The sequence below is a fragment of the Rhinoderma darwinii genome, chromosome 8 (genome assembly GCF_050947455.1).
Source record: "Rhinoderma darwinii isolate aRhiDar2 chromosome 8, aRhiDar2.hap1, whole genome shotgun sequence".
Lineage (NCBI taxonomy): Eukaryota > Metazoa > Chordata > Amphibia > Anura > Rhinodermatidae > Rhinoderma > Rhinoderma darwinii.
In genome coordinates, this window is record NC_134694.1 from 2,328,247 (window position 1) to 2,353,014 (window position 24,768).

The 24,768-nt window shown below is 44.0% G+C and overlaps 1 long non-coding RNA gene across 11 annotated transcripts in view; it reads left to right on the top strand.

Moving 5' to 3' along the window:
• LOC142659011 (uncharacterized) overlaps positions 1-24,768 on the top strand; it is a 508,111-nt gene that overhangs the window by 315,766 nt on the left and 167,577 nt on the right. The window contains exon 6 of one of the 11 annotated variants that reach the window (XR_012850240.1): positions 1,288-1,402. The exons of the other annotated variants lie outside the window; for them this stretch is intronic. This is a non-coding gene — a long non-coding RNA (uncharacterized LOC142659011). The remainder of the gene's footprint in view (positions 1-1,287; positions 1,403-24,768) is intronic. 11 annotated transcript variants of the gene reach the window in all.

Here is a 24,768-nt window from a genome sequence, read left to right on the forward strand (position 1 = left end):
CAGCACTGGGGCACATAGCAACTCAGGCTTCCAAACTACCCAACCTTATGACTTCAATCCGGCGGTCACCTGGTCACCTACAAACAGAACCTTTAAACCAAGTGCGTACACCAGAGCTATGACCGTGTGGTTCTCTGCCCCTCACCCCAGCGTTCTGTCATCCCCTAAAGATGGCAAGTCCTCCACCGGCGGGGGTGACTGCTAACCTCGGATAAGAACACATACTTGACTTGATCTTAGCCAAAAGGCCGAGAATCCTGTCTGCAGTCACATCCTGTGTACACATTTCTTCTGGTTGTCCATCAGGTGACTCTACAGCTCTGCCCTGACTGTGTGCCGTCTAAGCTCTTCTTGGAAGGTACTGCTAGGGAGTCATAAGAGCAATGCTCCCTGGGAAAAATATGCAAAATAGCTCTACTCCAGAAGAAACAAAACTGTCTCTAGTGTCATGTAATGCACTATTATTCGGTAATAGATCACCAGCGGTTTTTTTTGCCACTCTGGATGTTACTGGAGTAAAGGACATTATGTAAAATGGTTTGGATGCTCTATTTGTCCCAGCTCTCAATGAATGTGTAATGACGGGGGGTAGGGAAACTGACAAGTGAGCCCTAATCTACCCGCCACTCTGTCCCTGCCTACTTGCAACGACCCGCTCTAGGCGACGGGGTACAACTGGGCGGCGGTCCCTACGCTCAGTGAGTGCACGAGACAAACAGACAAGGGAACACAAAACAAAGGGAAAGGGGCAGTTGCCCACGGCAACACCGTGAGCAACAAGAGTGGTGAACGAGCCGAGTCAAACCAGGAGTGCACGAGGTACCAAACGCAGAGCAGGAGAGTAGTCAGTAAGCCAGGGTCAGTATGGAGCAGGATCAAATAGATAGAAGCTGTAGCTGGGCCAGGAAACCACACGAGAAGAATCACAAGTAAAGGAGGAACAGGAAAGGCAGGTATAAATAGACAGAGGGCGGGAGCTAGCTCCGTCTGGCCAGGCTGTGATAGGCTCTCCCACTCCTAAGCCTGCCATCCTGAGTGGTGGAAGATGGAGTCAGTCTCAGAGACATAGACTCAGGTGCAGACTGATTACCTATGGAAGTTAACCCCGAAGCTGTGCCTGGCAGATCCTTTACAGAATGCCTCTAAAACTCACGATCTACCAAAGATATTTGTGACTGAAAATCAAAACTCTGTTTCTGAATTAATAGGCTAAAAAAACGTGATGATGAGGCCTCTGTTTAGTGTCCAATGATTATTTGATTACTGACGTTTCCGACTTCCTTCCAGGCAATGTGAGCGCCCCGAGGCTGCAGCCGATCTTCTAAGACAGAAAGTATTTGTAGTTATAAAAGAAAGATATGAAAAATCAGAACACTACAATGCTGGAGGCGACGGAGCACAGGTAGAGACGTCAATGTCAAATATAACACACGTCCTGGTGTAATAACCTGATAATGATCCTGAGCCGAGGGCTTCACTGTAATTATTAGAGTAGAAGGCGGCCATGACACTACAGTGGTCTGTGTACTCCCATTATCTATATTTATTGGGGACCCCCTGCAAAGTAAGTGAGTGATCTCCATCCGTGACACCCCATGTTAGATGCCTCGATCTGATGAGTTGGATTTGTTTGGTCGCTAATCTGCCGTAACTAAAGACAGACCGGTGTGAATGGGCAATCACCACTAAAGTCGCTAAGGGTGAGTTCACACTGAGTATTTTGACGAGTTTTTGTACGCGGAAACCGCGCCATGAAACGCGCCAAAAAAATGTCCGAAAATGCCTCCCATTGATTTCAGCAGGGACATGCCCTATCTTCACGTGGTTACGCCTCTGACCTCCCATTGCCATCAATGGGAGGCAGAGAAAGAGTATTTAGCTGAGTTTTTTGCCCGTAGCACTCAATGGGCGCGAGCGAAAAACGATGCGCAAATCGCGGCAAACGGCGTGCAAGGAAGGTCAAAATCTGCCTCAAAATCCCAAATGGAATTTTGAGGCAGAATTTTCCTCCTGCAAAAAACTGTGTGTGATTGTACCGCCTAGTCCCAGACCTATGCAGAGTCTATTATATTATTATTTATCTGCACTTTGTCGGCTTTTTGTTGCCATAATGAATGGTAATCAGATCAACAACAAACCGCAATGATGATACTGTGTCTCACATAAACAAGTGGTTTCTCTCTCTCTCTCGCTCCCTGACCATGACGTCGCGTGCTGCTGTATTTAATGGTGGTCTTATCAGCAATCACTATATACTCATATCCTGTGAACACGTGAGATTTTTGTGCTTTCAGCAGGATCTGTTATTACAACTTCCTTTATAGTTTTGCCTTCATTCTCTTATCCTTGGGGACGGGGGAGATGTGGGTCCTCAGGCATTGGACCCGGTTAAATTGGCCTTGGCCACCTATTTAACCCCTATCTTTACTATGTCTGTCCATAGTCTTTTATTTGATAACTTAACCCCCGGGCACGTAGCAATAAGCCTTTGTGTCTATCTCTGAGTGGTTAATATAAAGGGAACCTGTTTACAGCTCCTCTTACGATTCCTAATATTATATTCCCCGGCCTCCTAACGACGCTGTGGCTGCAGAGCAGTGCACAATCAGCAGCACCCTCCCCCCTCTCGCAGCTTCTTTTTCAGCCTCCCCATTATCATTTCAAAATAATTGACTTTTTTATTTGTAGTGTTTTCCTTGTAAAAAAAGGAGCTGATCTGATGTCTTTCATGTAGAACATGAAAAGCTGAAAAGTTGTTCTATTGTGCTGTGCGATAAAAATAGTCTCCGCACTACAGAGGGAGAGCGCAGCGACGGCGGCATATGGGACGCTCATCGCTCCCATTAATGAGACGCAGGAAGGCATGAGGTAAAGGGGCGCATATGTTATTTTAACCTGCCGCAAACTAGGTGGCTTATATTTCAAAGGTAATGCTGATTCCTTCAGATAGATTTATCTTCCCGGAGATGTGCGGAGTCGGAACGCATGCGAGTTACTCATTGGGATTTCAGACCGTCTTTGATAAAATTATACCTGACAAGCTCCAGTTTACTCTCGAAGCCACAGGGAACACGGAAAAAAAGAAAGACAAAACCTCAGACAAGCACAGACAGATTAATGAAGGGAAATAATTCTGATTATGAGGTATTGTAACCGTCATATTTAAGGGTCAGGTGCGCCAAGAAAGTGATATCGAGGCCGGAGGAGTCTCGTGACCCGGTGACAGGAGATCAGAGTTTATCATTTATAAATGCTGTGGACCCTCACGCGCTCCTCTGGTCTGCCGTATTCACCAGGGATATTTGTGTTTCTGCTGCATATACAGATAAAATAGATAAAATTGTCAGTCAGACAAACATTCATTCGACACCGATCTACTCTGATACCGCCACCTCTGCCGCGGCTTCTTGTTATATATGTGGATGGAGGGAGATAAGCAGCTGTCAGACACTTGGTGGTGCTTATCTCTGTCTAGGAAAAATCCAACTTGTTTGTCTCTCGTACGTTAAGAGGCTGCATTTCGTGTTCAGTACAAGGCTTTTACACTGGACGATGATCGGGCAGGTAATTAGTTCATAGAACGCTCATTGCCGATGATCGCCCTTTGTAAACAGGGCAGCGATCTGTAGATGAACAAGTAAACGTTCGTTTATCTGCTGATCGTATCGGTCTAAAAAAGTAAAACATTCTGGTTGTCGGCAGCACATCTTGGTGTGTAAACAGGCGCTGCCGACATGATGATAATGTATGGGGACGAGCGATCGGAGGTTCGAGCGCTCGTCCCCATCCATAGCTCAAAAGCGCACCGATCTACGACCTGTCTCGTTGATCGGCCTTCGCTGCATCGGCCACAATCGTCCGGTGTAATAGGGCCTTAAGGGTCAGGATACAGGGGTAGGCAAACACTTAGACTTTCTTTTTCGGGGCTGTTTGAAAAATCAAAACAATAACCACTCAACTATTGATTTAGATCAGTTTTGATAAATCTCACTGTCACCGGATTATAAGTGGGCGTTGTAAAGAGAAGTGTATGAAGCTGACCAATCAGACTAATCAGCGACCAATCAGCGTCATACACTTCTCATTGTTCCAAGTCTATGACGCTGATTGGTCGCTGATTGGTCAGCGTCATACACGTCTCTTTACAACGCCCACTTGGTCATAAGTAAAAACACGCCCAGTTGGTCATTAAGAAACTAATTAGCATAAATCTAAAATTGCTCATAATTTGCTCAAAAATGATCGTTTTTCAAAATAAAAACCACTGTTATCTACATTACAGCGCCGATCAGATTATGTAGGAGACGGGGCACTTATAATCTGGTGACAGAGACTCTTTAAAGTGTTTCCTATCAATATTTGTCCCTGGCATAATTTGTGAAGCGCTAATAGGAAATAGAATCAAGCATTCACTCCAATATTAGATTGTCCGTTGATATTGTTGGGATCCCCGTCCGTTATTTAGTGTGTGTGGCCAGCGCTAGTAAGGTCCTACTTTTTCGCCAGGCAAGCTGAGAGAAGCGGCGCTTTCGGCAACTTTCTGCCTGTGCTGTAGAAATGTGCGAGAGAACAGATAAGTCAGGGCCTCCAGGTATCGGTGATCTAATGTCTATGGCCGGCATTGTACTCTCCAAGCTGGACTGTACCCAGTGGTCTTGACCTTGTTGGCCCAAGAATATGACCGTGGTTAGTGAACATGTTTGGTGGCCTACCATTGACTTTCCTCTATTGGAGTCACCATCTTTCTTGCAAAATTGGAAGCTGCCAAAGTTGGGTAAATTGCAATTAGATTTGTTATATGGTGCCCTCCAGCCTATTAACACAGAGGCTCCCGCATGGGGCGAGCACAAGTCCCCATCGTTGCCCCATCTCCATTGTATCCCATTTGTGACCGTCCTCACCTGTAGATGTCGAGGCTTTTAACAAACAAATATTGAAATAGCAAAATCAAGGTCATTACATCAAATATAGCAAACGTTGAGACATTTTACCTCCCGCCGCCCCCACTGGGAAATCTCTGAGATTCAACGCGAAAAGACTCGTCCGCGGTTCAGCGCAGCCGTCGAGGAACAAGGGCAAATCTTCAAAGACCCTTCTTGTAAGAAAGAGTCATTAATTCTAGGAAATTCCCCTCTATTTCTGTTTATTAAAATGACAAATTCGACAGCACAAACACGTCTTTCATCTCCCTCCCCCGACAGCTTCTTGCTGTGGGAGCCGTCGTTTGATGTCTTCTGCGTCTGCCGCTGCGGAGTGAGCCGGATCTTGGTATTTTACATGCCGCTTATCTCCCGGTTTGCCTCTAACCTCCTATAGACGAGGTCCATAAGTCTGTGTCTCATCTTACCTCAATTTTAAGCAGAGTTTTGTATGCCAGATGAGATTTCTCCTTCCAACAAGTAAGAGGTTTGCTTTAAATAGCCGTTAAAATTAAATCTCAGCGAGCGCTTCAAAAGCCGTGGACTGTGCGACTGTAATGCTGCAAAGCACTTTCCTCCGCCGCCCCTTAAAGAGCTTAAAAGACTTCGATTTTCATAATGAAAGAGTAACAAAAGCTGACTCAGGACTGACGGTTTTGATCTGGCGGTTGTATTGAATTCGCTGGTAAGAGCGTCTGCTCGCTGGCCCCTCTGCGGAAGGTTGAATAAGAGGTGAATCTCTGTGTCATGTGTCTTATCCCATCGCCTGTGATGTCTCAGTTGAGGATCATTGTAGCTGAGCCCATTACAGAATGTGACCCCTTTTATACTTCATATAGAGGGCTCAGATGTAGAAGAAGCAGGAAGGGCTCCAGTTATAGGTTGTGAGACACAATGGAATATGCCGCATATTAATTGTATGAGATAATTCGGCCGCATAGTAAGAGATCGATGTTACTGGAAAGTTTTCTACTTTTCACTGAATAAATGTTCTTATCTTGACTTGAAATACTTTGCTTTACTTCTCTTATACTGAGCTTGAGTTACATCATTACTCCAGTCACATCCGAAGCTGCATTTACAATTCTGCTGGATTCCTATTCGCTTTCTGGCTGCTTTCCCTGCTTCTATGTAACGTGCTTGGAGCACTATAATGAACTGTAAGGCATCATGTGGCGGTTCATGTAGAAAAGACTACATGTCGGGTTGTGCCGCATGGTGCAGAGAGGATTATGGGATGTATATCTGTAGACTGAACAGTGTTCTATAACGTATCTATTCCCATCATATACATTATCTGTATCACATTCAGACGCAATAATCTGTGTCCTATTACCAGGCCGCACTTCATCCCAGCAGCTCCTCTGTATTAATTCAGTGATTGGAGTGATTGACAGCTCTGCTGTGCGGTGATCTCCTTCCCTCACGGCCTCCTGCTCCGCACCACTGGTTATAGAAGACGCGGCGCTACAACCGAGGCATAATTAGCAGGAATGTAGAGCAAATATTGTCAGAAACGGTGCCATTGAAATGCAATGTGTGCATTGTGGGTATTCTCTAGCGATGCACAGTCCTTTGATGATGCCGACATCGTGTGACATATATTGGGATTTATAATAGAGCAGCATAATGGCACTCAACCCGTGCAGAAGACGTCTAAACCCGATCCTTCGATATTCCCAGGCCATAATTTGATTTATAATATGGAACCAGATGTTCACACAAATGAAAGCGAATGCTTCTCCTGCAGTTGTCAGACACCTACGCGCGTATTCACATTGCAGTGGTAATGCTTGATGCACTTGGTAAATACGTTACTTATCTGATCCTGAGTTACAGCCAGTCAGAGGTCGCACTGCATTATTCCAGCAGCGCAAAACAACACGTAGGCGTACATGGCGGTAAAAACCTTGCTATTTATGCCGACAAACAGGACTATAAGGCCCTGTTCACACAGAGTTTTTTGCAGGCAGAGAATTCTGCCTCAAAATTGCGTCTGGAATTTTGAGGCAGATTTTGCTCTGCCTGCACGCCGTTTGCCGCGATTTTTGCCCGCGTCCATTGAGCGCCGCGAGCAAAAATGCAGCAAAATACGCTTTCTCTGCCTCCCATTGATGTCAAGGGGAGGTCAGAGACGTAAACGCCCGAAGATAGGACATGTCACTTCTTTCTTCCGCGAGACGGTTTTTCCGCTCGCGGGGAAAAAAACGCCTCCGCCTCCTATTGAAATCAATGGGAGGCATTTTCGACTGTTTTTTGCCACATTTTTCGCGTCAAAAAACTTGTCAAAAACTCAGTGTGAACCGGGCCTAACTGATGACAATGCTTTCATGCTAAAAAGAGAGCATTTAGGCAATGCTAAACCTATTTTACCACAGGTGACTATATAGTGATGGGAGGGGGCACTACTGCTACACCCCCACGCCACGAAACAGTGCAAACATGAGCAGCGTCTCTAACCTGCTCCATACACTACCAGTCATCTACCACCACTAGACTGTAAAGAAAAAGCATCTTACGCTCTGGTTGACTATGCAGACGGACATCCCATTAGCAGTTCGGCTAATCTCCTATAAATTTTGGGGGCAGTACGTTTCCTACGTCAGATATTGGACAGAGTCTGGTGTAAAGACGACCCTTCCCGGTCACAGCAGAATTATGACCGCAGCTCCGGAGACATGTTGTAAGAGGCTTTGCAAAGTGATTCATCCATTTATGAAGATTACTTCCTATAATAAGTAAAGGTGCTGATACTTTTTATCTTTTTACTGATGTTGAAATACATAATATATTCACACCCAGAGCTGTATTCACAATTCTGCTTGTTACCAGTTAATTCTCAAGCTGAAGAACTATTAAAATCAATGATTTATTCTGGTTCAGAGCTTGTGTGCGGTAAATATAATGTTTACATCTGGCACGGTACAGCCGGTGAATGTAGAAACACCACATCTCCCAGAAGTGCCCCAAGATGCATTGCAATATGGAGACTCCCATTGCTGAGTTGCGAATGCAGCTCTGGATGTGTCTGGAGTATAATGTGTGATGTATTTCTATAAGGTAAAGCTTTTTATGGAGAAGATATAAAATAACGGTTAATGGTAAAAACAACATGGATCCCAATCGCCAATATAGCCACCGTCTCTCGGTAAACGTTGCGTCCGGTCACATGACATCAGATTTATCTTCTCACCAGTGAGTGCTCAGCAGAATACGACACACTAAGATATATTATTAAGAGAAATGTAATCCTCAGTGCGTGACATCAGGGGCGGTCAGCGCGCCATTTCCTGGTACTTCGGAAAGTCAAAGCTAATGAGTTACCTGAGAGTTAATTACGAGGCGCCAAGCGCAGTGTTTAATCTGCAGATTTATCCTACGTCCCTAATACCCTACAAGCCGAATAAAGCGAAACTTGTATTCTCACTGACCAATTAATCAATCGGCTAATTAGGTGACGCACTTTTAGGTGAGTGTAAATCTCACACTCAGGACAGTTCAGGAAATTGATGAACCATCTTTTATAAAATCTATTAGCGAGTCTTGTGCGCTGTGTGTGGGGAAGGCGCCAGCTCAGGATGACAACTCACATCTCCTCCGGCACTAAGTGGCAACTTCTCAACTGACGGTATCATTTCTAGAAGCTCCTTGGCCCTGATACAAAATCTCTTCCTGGGCCTCTCCAAGCATCCGGCTTTTTATAGTCTCTTGTAGCAGAGGGATGATAAGGGCCCCGTCAAACATTAGGTCCCTGATCCTACAGTTGCGCCACTGATCTGCGGCAATGTCTTGTGTTTATCAAGAATGTATCCCGGCACACGTGGACATCTGACTCCGGTACCATGATTATGTTTTTCCCCCCAAGACCATTACTCTATTAGGGTTCATTCACACATTATGGTTGAGGTGCGGTTAAAATCGCATCAAAAGACCGCATTTGAAAAACGCATGCGGTTTTACTGAGATTCGATACGCTTTTTATGTGGTTGCGGTAAAAACACAATCGCATCGAAAAAACACACCAAATCGCTGTAACAATATATGCGTTTATCAATATAGTTTGAATGGACCCTTAAAGGGGTTGTTCACTACTGGACAACTGATGACCTATCCACCGGTTAGGCCCCATAGTACATGATCTGTGGGGGTTCAACACCCGGATCCCGCACTGATAAGCCGTTCCGGTTGCCTCCGAATTCTGGACGTACATGCCGGAAACATTTAGCTCCGGCCACTGAATAGGAGCAGAGCTGCAGTTCGGCAGCACGACTGCTGTGCAACGTATGGAGCCAACTGCTTCCGGCTCCGTACATAGCATTATGTGCCATAACATCTAGTGCCTGGAGATAGCCGGAGCGGCTTAACGGTGCGGGGTCCAAGTGTCAGATGATATACTGATGACCTACCCGGTGGAAAGGTCATCAGTTGTTCAGTAGTGGACAAACCCTTTAATGGAATAAATTCTAGTGCTAAATTTTACTATTTCTGAGTAATCTGGGTCTCCTACATGGTAACAGTTTCCAGCCCCCATTACTGTGCCCTTTGGAGTTGTCACCCAGCTTTCCACGCACCCAGAAAGATATAATCTCTGCATTGTCATATAAGAATACATGCTCGCTTATCTCACTGCTCTGCCTGTGTATTGTACATGACCGAGTGCCACTCGGGATGTTTTTCACGGCATAAAAGTGGCACCCGATAATTTTCACTGACCCATTCATTTTAGTGGGTAAATGTGGTCCGTGAAAACTCCGATACGTGGAAAGATAGAACATGTCCTATATTTGCATGGATCACAGACGGGACTCGGTCGTGGGCAGGAGCCGTACGTGTCACTGCTTTGTGTGCAGCTGAACTATTGCAAGGTGCAGTGTTTTTTACTTTGTGCCCTTGACTACAGAGCTGGTAGGATTCCTGTTATTTTAGTCCTTGCTGCTTTCTTTGCAGTTTCAGGAGCGCTGCCCTTTTTTTTTTTTTGCATTTGATAATATAGAAAATGATTTATTTCCACCTTTCTAATAACATTTGCGCTCAGTGTGAAACTATTTGTGTTACTTTATCTCCCAATACCTTTCTGCACCCGTGTAATGGAGCTCTCCCACTAGTTACACTCATTATCTGAGCTCCTACCAGCAATAACACCCCCTTCTGCCAATAATTACATCAATCCTCGCCAACACTCTCATCCACTCATTTCGCATCTGAAATTACATACAACATCAATTATTCCCATTTGTAGGCAAAAGAGCAGAACATTTCCATTACCCACTCATATGGAGAGAAGCGTTCAGGGCCGCTGGGATCTACGGAGCTGAGGGGGTGCACGATACAGTCCTTTATACCAATAGAAGGGTGTGGTAACCCACATGATCTATGGCGTAAATCTAAGAGTTTATGTTGTGCCCAAAGTCGACTATTATTTATATGTCACTAAAATAAGATTTAAAGCGTCTCTGTCACCACATTATAAGTGGCCTATATTGTAGATTATGTGATCGGCGCTGTAATGTAGATAACAGTGGTCCTAGTAATAAAGACTCTGTCACCACATTATAAGTGGCCTATATTGTACATGATGTGATCAGCGCTGTAATGTAGATAACAGTGGTCCTAGTAATAAAGAGTCTCTGTCACCACATTATAAGTGGCTTATCTTGTACATGATGTGATCAGCGCTGTAATGTAGATAACAGTGGTCCTAGTAATAAAGAGTCTCTGTCACCACATTATAAGTGGCCTATCTTGTACATGATGTGATCCGCGCTGTAATGTAGATTACAACAGTGTTTTTTATTTAGAAAAATTACAATTTTTGACGGAGTTATGACCTATATTAGCTTTATGCTAATGAGTTTCTCAATGGGCAACTGGGCGTGTTTTACTTTTTGACCAAGTGGGCGTTGTACAGAGGAGTGTATGACGCTGACCAATCAGCGACCAATCAGTGACACTTCTCTCCATTCATTTATACAGCACATAGTGATCTTACTAGATCACTATGTGCAGCCACATACACACACACACTAATGTTACTGAAGTGTCCTGACAGTGAATAGACATCGCTACCAACCAGGACGTGATGTCTATTCAGAATCCTGACACTTCGGTAACTTTTCTGAGAGATTTACAGCAAGGCAAGTGTAATCTCATTTTAAATGACAGTTTACAGCGTAAACACGCCCAGTTGTCCATTGAGAAAATCATTAGCATAAAGCTAATATAGGTCATAACTCCGTCAAAAATGATCATTTTTCTAAATAAAAAAACACTGCTGTAACCTACATTACAGCGCCGATCACATCATGTACAATATAGGCCACTTGTAATGTGGTGACAGAGCCTCTTTATTACTAGGACCACTGTTCTCTACATTACAGCGCCGATCACATCATGTACAATATAGGCCACTTATAATGTGGTGACAGAGCCTCTTTATTACTAGGACCACTGTTCTCTACATTACAGCGCCGATCACATCATGTACAATATAGGCCACTTATAATGTGGTGACAGAGCCTCTTTATTACTAGGACCACTGTTATCTACATTACAGCGCCGATCACATCATGTACAATATAGGCCACTTGTAATGTGGTGACAGAGCCTCTTTATTACTAGGACCACTGTTCTCTACATTACAGCGCCGATCACATCATGTACAATATAGGCCACTTATAATGTGGTGACAGAGCCTCTTTATTACTAGGACCACTGTTCTCTACATTACAGCGCCGATCACATCATGTACAATATAGGCCACTTATAATGTGGTGACAGAGCCTCTTTATTACTAGGACCACTGTTATCTACATTACAGCGCCGATCACATCATGTACAATATAGGCCACTTGTAATGTGGTGACAGAGCCTCTTTATTACTAGGACCACTGTTCTCTACATTACAGCGCCGAGCACATCATGTACAATATAGGCCACTTATAATGTGGTGACAGAGACTCTTTATTACTAGGACCACTGTTCTCTACATTACAGCGCCGATTACATCATGTACAATATAGGCAACTTGTAATGTGGTGACAGAGCCTCTTTATTACTAGGACCACTGTTCTCTACATTACAGCGCCGATCACATCATGTACAATATAGGCCACTTATAATGTGGTGACAGAGACTCTTTATTACTAGGACCACTGTTATCTACATTACAGCGCCGATCACATCATGTACAAGATAGGCCACTTATAATGTGGTGACAGCCTCTTTATTACTAGGACCACTGTTCTCTACATTACAGCGCCGATCACATCATGTACAATATAGGCCACTTATAATGTGGTGACAGAGACTCTTTATTACTAGGACCACTGTTATCTACATTACAGCGCCGATCACATCATGTACAAGATAGGCCACTTATAATGTGGTGACAGCCTCTTTATTACTAGGATCACTGTTATCTACATTACAGCGCCGATCACATCATGTACAAGATAGGCCACTTATAATGTGGTGACAGCCTCTTTATTACTAGGACCACTGTTCTCTACATTACAGCGCCGATCACATCATGTACAATATAGGCCACTTATAATGTGGTGACAGAGACTCTTTATTACTAGGACCACTGTTATCTGCATTACAGGGCCGATCACATCATGTACAATATAGGCCACTTATAATGTGGTGACAGCCTCTTTATTACTAGGACCACTGTTATCTACATTACAGTGCCGATCACATCATGTACAATATAGGCCACTTATAATGTGGTGACAGCCTCTTTATTACTAGGACCACTGTTCTCTACATTACAGCGCTGATCACATCATGTACAATATAGGCCACTTATAATGTGGTGACAGAGACGCTTTAACCCGTTGTCCCGAAGCGCTATTCAGCTTTAACGCTAACCCTTGTATTGTACCCTATAATCTCGCGTCTCATGAAAATGACATGTGCAGTAGATTATACAAACCTTATCTGCCGTGTTGGCGACGGTTCTGCACTGTACGTCTCTTCTTCACAAGCCATCGCAATGCAAGCAAATGTGAGAGGGGAACCTGCCTGATAAATGATAGGAAGGGGCCAACAAGGGCTGGGCCCTACTGTCTTAGGATGGAGGTTGTGATGGCATAAAGCAGCATTAAGGAAATGGGTCGTTTTATTATTATTTTTTTAGGAGCCCTATTGCTAGCAGGGTTTGGAATATCGGCACTCGTTAGGCCCCTTTTGCAGCATTTTAGTAGATAGACCTTGGACTTTCCTGAGAAGGTTATCAGCGTTACATCTTACAGCGTAGTTGGCCTTGATATTTTATCTCTATTATGTTTTATTTTGACTTTTACCTTTTAGTTTTGCCAGATTTATTCTGAACTGTTAGTCATATTGTAGGTTGTTTTAAGTTATGCTTTAGCTGTCCTCTAGGGGGCACTGTGGTTATTAGAAGCAGGGGACATTGCAGCGCACTGGTTAGAAGCCCCTATGTTGGGGGTGATACATCCTACACATCCTCCTGTCCTTTATTTGCAAGTCATGACATATATCTCAGCCCTGTAATTGGATTGTTTTACATGATCTATTTGCTGCCTTCACCGTGAGACAAGTGTATAAAGGAATGATGAAGAGGTGTCTGCGGCCGTGAAGTCTTGGAGCTGATTTCAGCCATGAACGAGTCCAGTTCTGTAGTCATTCCAGTAGATGAGTGCACATAGGGGATGGTATTAGAGGCCAGAGGCCAGGACGCCGATAGCCCCTCACCAGAAAATCATTCTGGAAAATGGGAAATTCAGCTGAATAATTGGATTTTGTATCATTTGTTTTTTTTTATATTCCTTGTATTTTATTCTTTTTTTTCTTTCACTTTCAATTGTAAAGACAATAATAAAATGCAAGACAAGTCCTGAGACATTTTCCCGGTAGATTCTCTTTATTGGCCTCTTCTCGTGATTATATGCCGGATGCCCGGCTCTCTGTTATGTGGGGTGAGGAGCTCGTGTGGCCATTTATCTCTCCACAATGAGATATTTTGGTATGCTCGCTACACGCAGGTTATCACCAATTAATGGGGCTCATCTGCCTGCAGAAACGGGTCTAGTTTTATCACAAAACCGCTGCAGAAATTGGATTTTTCAAAAACATTTCCATGTCGGACGTTTTCCTCAGGAAAAATCTATCATGTGAACATAGCCGAGGTGGTGAATGATCCGTGTGTTTATTTGTGATGGTTATAGGACTAAACCTGCTGCATCAAGGCCCTTTCTGGAAACAGACGTTATTACCATAACCTGATATTAATAGGATTATGTTTTGCTCTTTAGTATGTAAAAACGCAAAAACTTTTCCTGTATGTCGGAAAAATGCAATCTCTAGTGTGAACACGGCCTTATCCATCAATATCATACACAATGTGCACATTAACCATATGTTTGTAGTCCCAGCATCCTGCGTGGCTCATCTACATGAGTTGTGCAGAGCTGAGGTTGCGTCACATTGTATTAGCTGTGAACTTCCTGACCCCATATGATCCAAGATCCAGACAGCAAAGAAAAAGGTCAGTAACCTGGGGAGCTGTGATGTCTGTTGAGCCCATTGAGACCTCCACTCACCAGGTGATACAACCAAAGAGAGCCTGGTATCCACAGATAGCTTCTACTGCGCCTGCGCGTTCGGTATGATGCGGTCGATGATGACCCCTGGCTGTCAGCTGACGGCGGGGGGTCACATGGGCAGGTGTCACGAATCGAGAGGGTGTTGTGATTGGTCAGTTCAGGTATCGCCGCCAAATACGAGGGGTGGAGTTTAGGTGTTTATAGTAACCCAGCGCCTGCAATGAAGTATGCCTTTGACATCGAGACGTGCATCTTCCCGTGACGCACAGCAGAATACCTGCTGTTGAATATTATTATCGCTGGTGATGAGGCCAGAGTTACCAAGATACGGACCCCTGAGGATGAGTATCTGAAACGCGTAGGGTCGTTTATTGTATATGGAAAGTCTGCATTGGGGACAGCAACATTGTGTTACACCCAGCGCTAGTAGATCCGGTGATTTAGTTCGGACGCTGGTGCTTCTTTTGGGGATTGTACTATTGTTGTGCCCAGGATATATGCTGGTTCCAGACAAATATTGTTATAAACACTGAGATATATTTATCATAATGACTCAGTGTTTTTTGTTTAATACATTTTTTAATTTTCACGGTGGGGCTTATTTCACAGTGGTGTGTTACCCCTGTTTTTAAAACGAGTTACTATTAAAAGGTATATTTTACTCAGTTGTCACTTCAGTGAACCCTTTAATAATTTTTTTCATATTGTGGGAGCACAATTATATTTATATCAATTTATACAGTGAATTTATATTTAGTCCATACAGTTAATAATTTCATTATATCTGGGTATGGCAGCCTTTGCACTCTCTGATTTAAACACAGAAGGGTGGATGAGTGAGGCAAAAAGTGTATTTTCTGAATGTGAACTGGTGTATACAGCACAGGGTGCATCTCTCAAATCTACCTTTAAAAACCTTAATAGATTGCATAAGGATTACACTAGAAGTTGGTGGGAGATTCAGAGTCTGGAAAACTATTTAAAAAACAATATAGTTCCCAGAGGCCTTAGGGTCCCCATTGTTCCAGCATCAAGATTAAAAACCACTAATATAAAAGAAAGGTGGGAACAGGAGATCACAGGGAGTTCACTTAGGCTGATGCAGATTTTAGTGGAGGAAGAAAAAGTCCAGTTTGACTCTATTAGTGCTGACCTTAAAAAAGAAATTGAGGCAGCTAAGTCTTTGGTAGATACCCCTGGTTTTGATAAAAAAGACAAAATCCTTCAACAAACTCTAGAAAGGTTCACTAATCATTTAAAGGAACGTAAACACTTCCAATTCCAGAGAGACCTACAGGAATTTAGGGAGAAAAAAGCTTACGACTTCGTTAATACCCAACAACAGCAATATCAACAGACCAATAGGGGGCCGAGGGAAACTGACCCTTCCACATCAGAGAGTGAAACAACAGACTCTGAAAGAGTGGGCCCTTTCTTTGGCGGTAGTGGTGGGAAACAAAAATATAGGGGAGGAGCTAGAGGTAGAAATAGAGGCCGTGCTAGAGCCTCTTCTAATAGTGGCAATAATTTTTTAGCCAACAATCCCCCCATTTCCCGCTACATGCTGAGGGGACAAAAGGATTAGTGAAGGGAAATAATATGGATAGGCTACAAATCATAAACCTATCTGAATACATTTTGAGTGCATCAGAGAGTACATTATTAGAAAAGGGACTTTCCTTTGTCCCCACAGTTAAGTTTGACTCATTTTCTTGGATAAAGGATCTCAATTTATTTGCTCGTAAGCTCAAATGGATCAAATTCTTCAAACACCATAATAGAAAAAAATGCATGGAATTGGGGTTAGAAGAATCTGACATGGAAGGCCTTGTGGCCTTAGAGGGGTTACTAGAGGAATCTGGTAGAACCCCAGGTCTAGGTCCTTTTACCAATCTAAAAATGAAGAGTAGAAAGTTGCCACCTATAGGAGACTTTACCAATGTGGATTTATTTGTGGAGATGGTGGGAGATGAGATCAAAAATCTTAGTCAGGACATTAGGGGCATAGACAACAACTTGTCCTGGTCCGAACGAGTAGCTCTGACCACTTTAGAGAAAAAACAAAATATTGTTCTAAAGGCATCTGATAAAGGTGGGAACATCGTGGTCATGAGTAGGGATGATTATAAAAAAATGTGTGAGGACATTTTACTCAACCCTGACTGTTACACCATTTTAAAGGACAACCCCACAGCACTATTCAAGAAAGAATTGCTGGGCATCCTGAGCGATGCAAAGAGCAGATCTTTGATTAGTGCGAGTGAGTTTGGGTTCCTGTTCCCACAATTTCCCATCATGGCGTGTTTTTATAGCTTGCCCAAAATCCACAAAGGGTATCCCCCCTTACGTGGCAGACCCATTGTTTCAGGCATTAATAATTTAACTCAAAATGTGAGTACATATGTTGATCAGGTGTTGCGCCCTTTTGTCTTGAGTCTCACATCATATGTACGTGACACTATGGATGTCTTGAAACAGATTGACGGTATTTCTTTGGAGAAAGACACACTCCTGGCTAGTCTGGATGTTGAGGCGTTGTATTCATCCATACCTCACAAATTGGGTTATAAGGCGATCGAGTACTTCCTTGGATCAAGAGGCACTCAGTTTGCAGCCCATAACCAGTTTGTTTTGCAGTTATTACAATTTGTTCTTGAAAAAAATATATTTATCTTTGAAGACAAGATCTTTCATCAGCAATGTGGCACTGCAATGGGGAGTCCTGCTGCTCCCACCTACGCAAATTTATTTCTTGGCTGGTGGGAGGAGACAATTGTCTTTGGGGACAATTTTGCCAAATGGACTTCATCCGTTGGATTATGGATTAGATATATTGATGACGTGCTGCTTCTCTGGAACTCTACAGCAGAGGAGTTCCATAGTTTTGTAGCAGCCCTCAATACAAATGATGTAGGGCTAAAATTCACATGTGAGATCAGTGAAAAAGAATTGTCTTTTCTGGATTTGAAAATTATAAAAACAGAAGAAGGTACAATTTGGACCAAGGTACACCGGAAAGAAACAGCAACCAATAGTTTCTTGCAATGGAATAGCTGTCATCCTTATCCCCTCAAACGTGGCATTCCGAAGGGCCAATTTATGAGAGTACGTAGGAATTGTAGCTCTATGGGTGATTTTGAGTGCCAGGCCCAGGAACTCAAAACAAGATTGAAGGACAGAGGTTTCCCCAAGAGTGTAATTAGGAAGGCCTATGAGGGAGCAAGGGACGCAGACAGGCAATGTCTCCTGGTTCCTAAAAAACGTAAAGAAGAACAAGTTACGAGACTCATAGGCACCTATGATTCCAAACAAAATGATATTATGCAGATCCTGAAAAGATACTGGCGTATTCTCAGTTCTGATACAGATTTGGTAGATCAGATCACACAGTGGCCCTCTGTCACGTATCGGAGAGGGAAAAACATTAGGGACAGAGTCATGCACAGTTGTTTTGACCCCATTACACCTAGGGGTACGTGGCTGGATAGACAAATACCAGGCACTTTTAGATGTGGTAGCTGTAAAGCGTGTGATTTCATTCTCAAAGGGAATAGCTTCACCAGTGTTGCAACACAAGAAAAATACAACATACGGGATTTTGTTAATTGCAAAACAGCGGGGGTGGTTTACCTAATTACATGCCCATGCCCCCTAAATTATGTGGGCAAAACAGCACAACAATTTCGACGCCGGATAAGGGAGCATGTTGGAGATATTATCCATGTTAGGGACACCCCAATATCTAAGCATGTGCATGCTAAACACCAAGGCCATGCAGCATGTTTAAAGTTTCAAGCAATTGAACTTATTAGACCCCCAAAAAGAGGAGGTGACTGGGACAACCTAATTCTACGCAAAGAAGCCCAATGGATCCATAGACTGGCATGCATACAACCAGCGGGTTTAAACGAGCAGACTAATTATACATGTTTTATTTAATATGCAATACCATTCCCCTTAAGGTGGCCAAATTTCACCTTGGGTTGCCTTTGTGGGTGGGTGGGTGGGTTCCAGTTGCATAGTGCACTATGTTCGATATGGCCATATTGGCCAACCAACATATAAAGAGATCTTTTGTCAGTTTTTTCAAATGGGAGGGACTCAGTAATCTTGTCCACCTAATATGTGTTTATTTACTTAAGAGTTGTTTTGTGAGGTAGTCCACTTGCGGTGGGTAACTGTCCCGCAAGATATACTTACAAAATTAATTATCGTTTTGCGCTTACCTTCCTCTTGCTTGGCAGTCCGGGCGACACGTCCTTGGCTTCTACTGCGCCTGCGCGTTCGGTATGATGCGGTCGATGATGACCCCTGGCTGTCAGCTGACGGCGGGGGGTCACATGGGCAGGTGTCACGAATCGAGAGGGTGTTGTGATTGATCAGTTCAGGTATCGCCGCCAAATACGAGGGGTGGAGTTTAGGTGTTTATAGTAACCCAGCGCCTGCAATGAAGTATGCCTTTGACATCGAGACGTGCATCTTCCCGTGACGCACAGCAGAATACCTGCTGTTGAATATTATTATCGCTGGTGATGAGGCCAGAGTGACCAAGATACGGACCCCTGAGGATGAGTATCTGAAACGCGTAGGGTCGTTTATTGTATATGGAAAGTCTGCATTGGGGACAGCAACATTGTGTTACACCCAGCGCTAGTAGATCCGGTGATTTAGTTCGGACGCTGGTGCTTCTTTTGGGGATTGTACTATTGTTGTGCCCAGGATATATGCTGGTTCCAGACAAATATTGTTATAAACACTGAGATATATTTATCATAATGACTCAGTGTTTTTTGTTTAATACATTTTTTAATTTTCACGGTGGGGCTCATTTCACAGTGGTGTGTTACCCCTGTTTTTAAAACGAGTTACTATTAAAAGGTATATTTTACTCAGTTGTCACTTCAGTGAACCCTGGTATCCACAGATACCCCAACCCCAGGAGGAGTCACTACAGGGCCTTGTAATTATGAGCACACCCCGCATAACAGCTGTACGGAAAGTCATTCAATGTGGAAGCGTCTGTGTGGAGATCTGAACCGTGTTTGTTGCTTAACTCTTATTGCTCTCTGAGAATCCAACAACTTGTTATAATGAGTGACGCCAGGAAAAATCTACACGCCTGACATGGCTGATAACAGAGAACTGTAAAGTCACCTGCACAGCAAGTGGAGGGGAGAATGGCTTTTTTTTAATTTTTTTTAATTTCGAATCCAGTAATTTTTTATTTTCAACAAAAACACAACATTTGCGACAGTATCGCAACACATATATAACACCCCCCTTCTTCTAGAGTAGGCATGTCCATGAATACATAATACTCAGCACCAAGATCACTATCCAATATACAAAATACCATTGACATATCTATGACATATGCAAATAGGATTGAACATAGTCCCCCCAAGACCGACCAGATTCCTCTGAGCAGCGTATATCATCCACCCCCCTAGCTCATACTGGACTGCTACTCAACCGCAACCCCCTATAATGAACTCAGGCCCCTACTTTCCACCCATGGAGACCATATTTTATCGAAGGCATGTTTAGCATTCCTAGCCGTGTAAACATATATTTCCATACGTGTTAACCACGTGACTTTGTTACAGAATTCCGATAACGTAGGCGGTTTGTCATCCAGCCAATGCTGTGCAATAAGCTTCCTAGCCACATACAGCATACGAGCAACGGCCAGGTTAACATGTTCAGAGATAGAAATATCCTCCACATACCCCAGGACACATACAAACGGAGTGAAATCCACCGACACCTGAAATACAGAAGAGATCGTGCCCACTACCTCCGACCAGAACTGTCGCAGCCGCACACATTGCCACATCATGTGTATCAATGTGCCGGGTTCTCCACCACACCTAGGACAGTCAGAGGAGACCCTGACCCCAATTTTAGTTAGAAATTCTGGCGTTCTGTACACCTGATGTATCCGAAACATGAGAAATACGGTGTGCCTCATTCAGAGAGAGTTTAGGGATCCGTGGGAGAATGGCTTTAAGTTGATAAAGTCTTAGGTTAGGCTTGGGCATTACATGCAGTGACTTTTTTGGGCATGTTTGACAATTCAGCGCCGTCATAAGACATCGTAGCCTCCTGCCGCGGGCCACAGCCATTCACTGACTCACGCCTATTTGCTTCAGCTGTGATGTCATGTATGGGAAAACCCAAAGTCATGACCAGTTATCCCTGCTGTACCAGCATTACATGGCCCCATGGCACTTCCCCCGTAACTTATATCCCAGTAATGTCCTCTATATCCAGTATTCATTCCATAGAGGTTAGAGCGGCAGAGATGAGTCTTCTCGCTAAAATTATACAGGAAAATGCGTCATTAAAATATACCTTGAAAACAAACGTCTTGTATGTTAATGTCTTGTTGTTCTCATTAGACATATGCCCTGTGTTTGCCATCGCTGCCATCTGTTTGCAAATGATGAAGAATATAACCAGAGAACATAAAGGATTTTACATATAAAATGTTTCCCTCCCTTTATTATCATCATTTCAATAAGCCAGGTGGAGAACGGTGATTTATCTGTGCGGCGCTCGGCACGTGTCAGCATATTGCAGGAAACAACCATTGTCTTTAGTGACCTTGTCCCAGGTCTGGCTATGGGATCCTCACACATGAATCCATATGGGAGAGCGGGTTACATAGCATGCCGGTCACTGTGAAGGGTATAATGAACACTTCTCTGGACAGAGAGATGAAGTCCAGGATGTGATGTCCTGTTCAAGATCCAAAACCAAATTATATACTGATATGCAAGTCATACATTGTAATAACACTTGCAGGACATATACTGTCATATGCTTATGTCCGGGGATTTGTAACCCTAATACGATACTATGTTCTCAGCCAGTTCCCAGAGCTAACCTCCCCTGAATTGTTCCAAATAGTAGAGCTTGCAGTAGGTAGTCATCACCTTGGGACCACCTAGTACCTGCACAGTGGTGCCACCAATAAACTATTCTCCACTGGTGTGTATAGAAACGATGGCCTAATAGTAGTGCCAGCACAGTAATAACATCAACACACAATATACAGCAACCTATGTCGTTGTGCCCACCAGACTGTTAAACATAGATATGTGCCAGCCACATATGAGTGGGCAATAAAATAGTTCTAATTGCATAGCAGTGTCCACAGAGTAGTTACTGCTACACCAGCGCCCATACAGATGTCACCGTGCCCCTGTAATACAACACTAGTATTTCTTCCATAGTCCTGCACTGCTCTCTACTCCGCTAATAGAATGCAAGCATCCAAGTGGCAATTATACTGCGCCAATACATAATCGATGTGGTCAGTGCCAATATATGACCCAAGAGCCATGTGACAATGATATGTCTACACGCCTGGTGGCAGCTGCCAGTCTTGTGGCTCTGACCCTGGTTCCCAGATTTTATAATACTATGGCATCCCTGCTGTAATAGTATCGGCAGCTGCTTGTGATCTCCAGCGCTGCCCTACAGTAATATCTCCATGTGGCCTGTGCCAACGTAACATCCCATATGCAGTCTCATGCAACAACATGTAGGTATATGCAATAGTAGCAACTGTCCAAGTGACAAGCTTATATACACCGCTGTGACAGGCTAGGCTACATAATGTAGTCATATGAAACATAACATCCCCATGTTACCAGCTTATGTAGAGATATGCTACGTTATCAGTCCTCAATGAGTATCTCTCTCAGGCTACTGTATACATACCTCCCAATAAAGCTCACACAGATGCCCCATACAGTATAATGCCCCGTAGTGCCACAATGCCCCTTTAGATAGTGCCGAAGTGCCCACTGTAGGTAGTGCCCACATAACCCCACAGTGCCCACATAGTGCCACTGTACCCACTGTAGATAGTGCCAGAGTCCTCACATATAAAGTGCCAGTGCCCATGTAGATGGTGCCCATATGATTCCACACAGCCCAAGTAGATAGTGCCACACCCCACTTGAAAGATAGCGCCACCGTGCCTGTAGATAGCGCTAAACCCCCCCTTGTAGATAATGCCATTGGGGCTCCCTCAGAATCCCCAGCCAGAGCATAGGCCACGCTGTGGACTGGGATTCTGCTCCAGATGGAGCCCCTGACGTCACTGTCCATATATGGACGTCAAGGGCTTTTCCAGGATAGGAGTCCCCAGCCAAAGAGCTTGCGCTGCTCTGGCCCGGGACTCCATAGTTGAACCTTGCAGCAGGGAGCTGACAGTTCCCTGTTTCAGCATTGGTTTCAACTGTATCTGCGTCTTGAGGACGCAGATACAGTTGAAACTGGGACATACCACCGGCTGCCCTGGACACAGACTGGAATCCTGGACTGTCCCGCTGAAACTGGGACGGTTGGGAGGTATGCTGTATATAGTAACACTCCACAATAATATTCACATAGGACCAGCATAGAACCCCCTAATAAAATCCATTTCAATATATTATATGGCTTCTCATCCTGATATTACAAATTCGTTTGGGAATTTATTTATTTTCATAAAATTTTGTCCAAATAAATTGTTCATCTAACTGATTTATTTTAATACAAATCATCTGTAAAATGGAGAATAAACAGGATTCATTCCCCTGTAATATTGCGGCTGCCTGAAGTAGAAACTCAATCAAATCCCATTAACTGGAGCTGAAATACGCCCGACGTCTCTATTAGTCAGGGATTTATGCCGGTGTCAGCGCACATAAAACACACGGTAAATTGGAGCACACGCATCCCATGTTACTTAATTGTCAGATCCTCAGTGTCGGCTCGTAGTCACCGGAATATTGCTGCATTTTATTAGTTTTTTTGTTTATCGATATTGCAGATATTTATCTCTCTGCTTGTAAAACAGAAATATTAAAAGAAAAAAAAATCGTCCGGTGATCACTGCATAGAAAATAGCAGAGTATTACAGTAACAGCAAAGCGGATGAGATTTGAAATAATTTCATCACACGCCGCGGACAAAATCAGCAGAAAACACGCAGCATCTCTGTGTCATGTGCAGGATTCTTTACTGGACAACTGTGCGGTCCTGGAAGTCCGTAAGAAGTCGATCACTTTAAGGGGTCGACCAGTTTTGAAAACGACTTGTCGTAGACCCTATTAGGAAATTCTGGGGTAATAGAGGGGGGTCCTCTGATCAGGATCCTCATCTCTTGGTCAGAGTGGAGAGCGGTTACAGAGTGCGTGTCTGGAGGACCTGTCCTGGATTACACAGACATCACATTGATATGAATGGACACTGTGTAATGCTTCATTTCTCCTGTGGTGGCGCTGCAGGGATACTGAACACTTATTTCCTGGTTTCCCCACAGATAAGTTGATTGGAGCCTGCGGGGGGGACACTTTGTGATCATCTTATTGTCAAGGGACCCTACAAGTAGGGATTGTCCTCAGCAAGAACCCCATTTAAAGAGGACCTCCTTCTCACGCGGCTTTAAATATTATTTTAGGGTATTCTATTTGAGTGTTGGCTGAGCTTTCCAAGGTGCTGATGCCGGCCCTTGATATACAGGTGACTATATGATATGAAGACCCTGAGCCACGTGCTGCATACGCTTCAATATCCTCCGTCATTTTTCAAAGAAACTAACTTTAAAATCCGGGTCCATGTCTTCTGTGCTGTGGCCTTCCAAGCCTGAGCTCTTGTGTGCCGGGTTTACATGTCCCATCTATTCCAGGGCTCCAGCGTTCACCTGTGTGCGTGCTGAGCACCTGCCACCTCCTGAGACGTCCACGTGACGCTTCCAATTCCTGGAGCCTCCAGGCCGCGGCAGGAGCGTCTTACTTCATATCATCCATCTAAACAGCACAGGAGAGAACACAAACACAGAAAGTCTATTTATACCAGCGTCATCTGTTAATGGAGGGAAAAAGTGAGGCAAGCATTTATTTTGGATCTGCACAACACGGGGGATTAAGTCATTATAAAAATGAGCATCTCGTTTCTATGGCTCCTGCGGCCGCTGACTCCTGACTTCAGAGACTTGTTGCTGAGCGCCGACAGATCCTCTGATATATAGAGATTTCCTTTCATGCCTCGTCTATAGCAGCCGTTGCCTGATAACATGTTGTAGCTTTTCTCGATGTTCCAGGACCACAGCAGGATCCCTGTATGATCTCCGCTCAAATGAGCTGCGTGCAACAGCACCGTGACACCCGCTCTTACTGGAAGAAATGGCTCCAGCATTTTGCCGTCTCTTTGTAGCTGATTTTAGAGATGGCAGAAAGAACCTGCGTAATAAAAAGTCCTATAGAGAAGTCTGTCTATGGCTG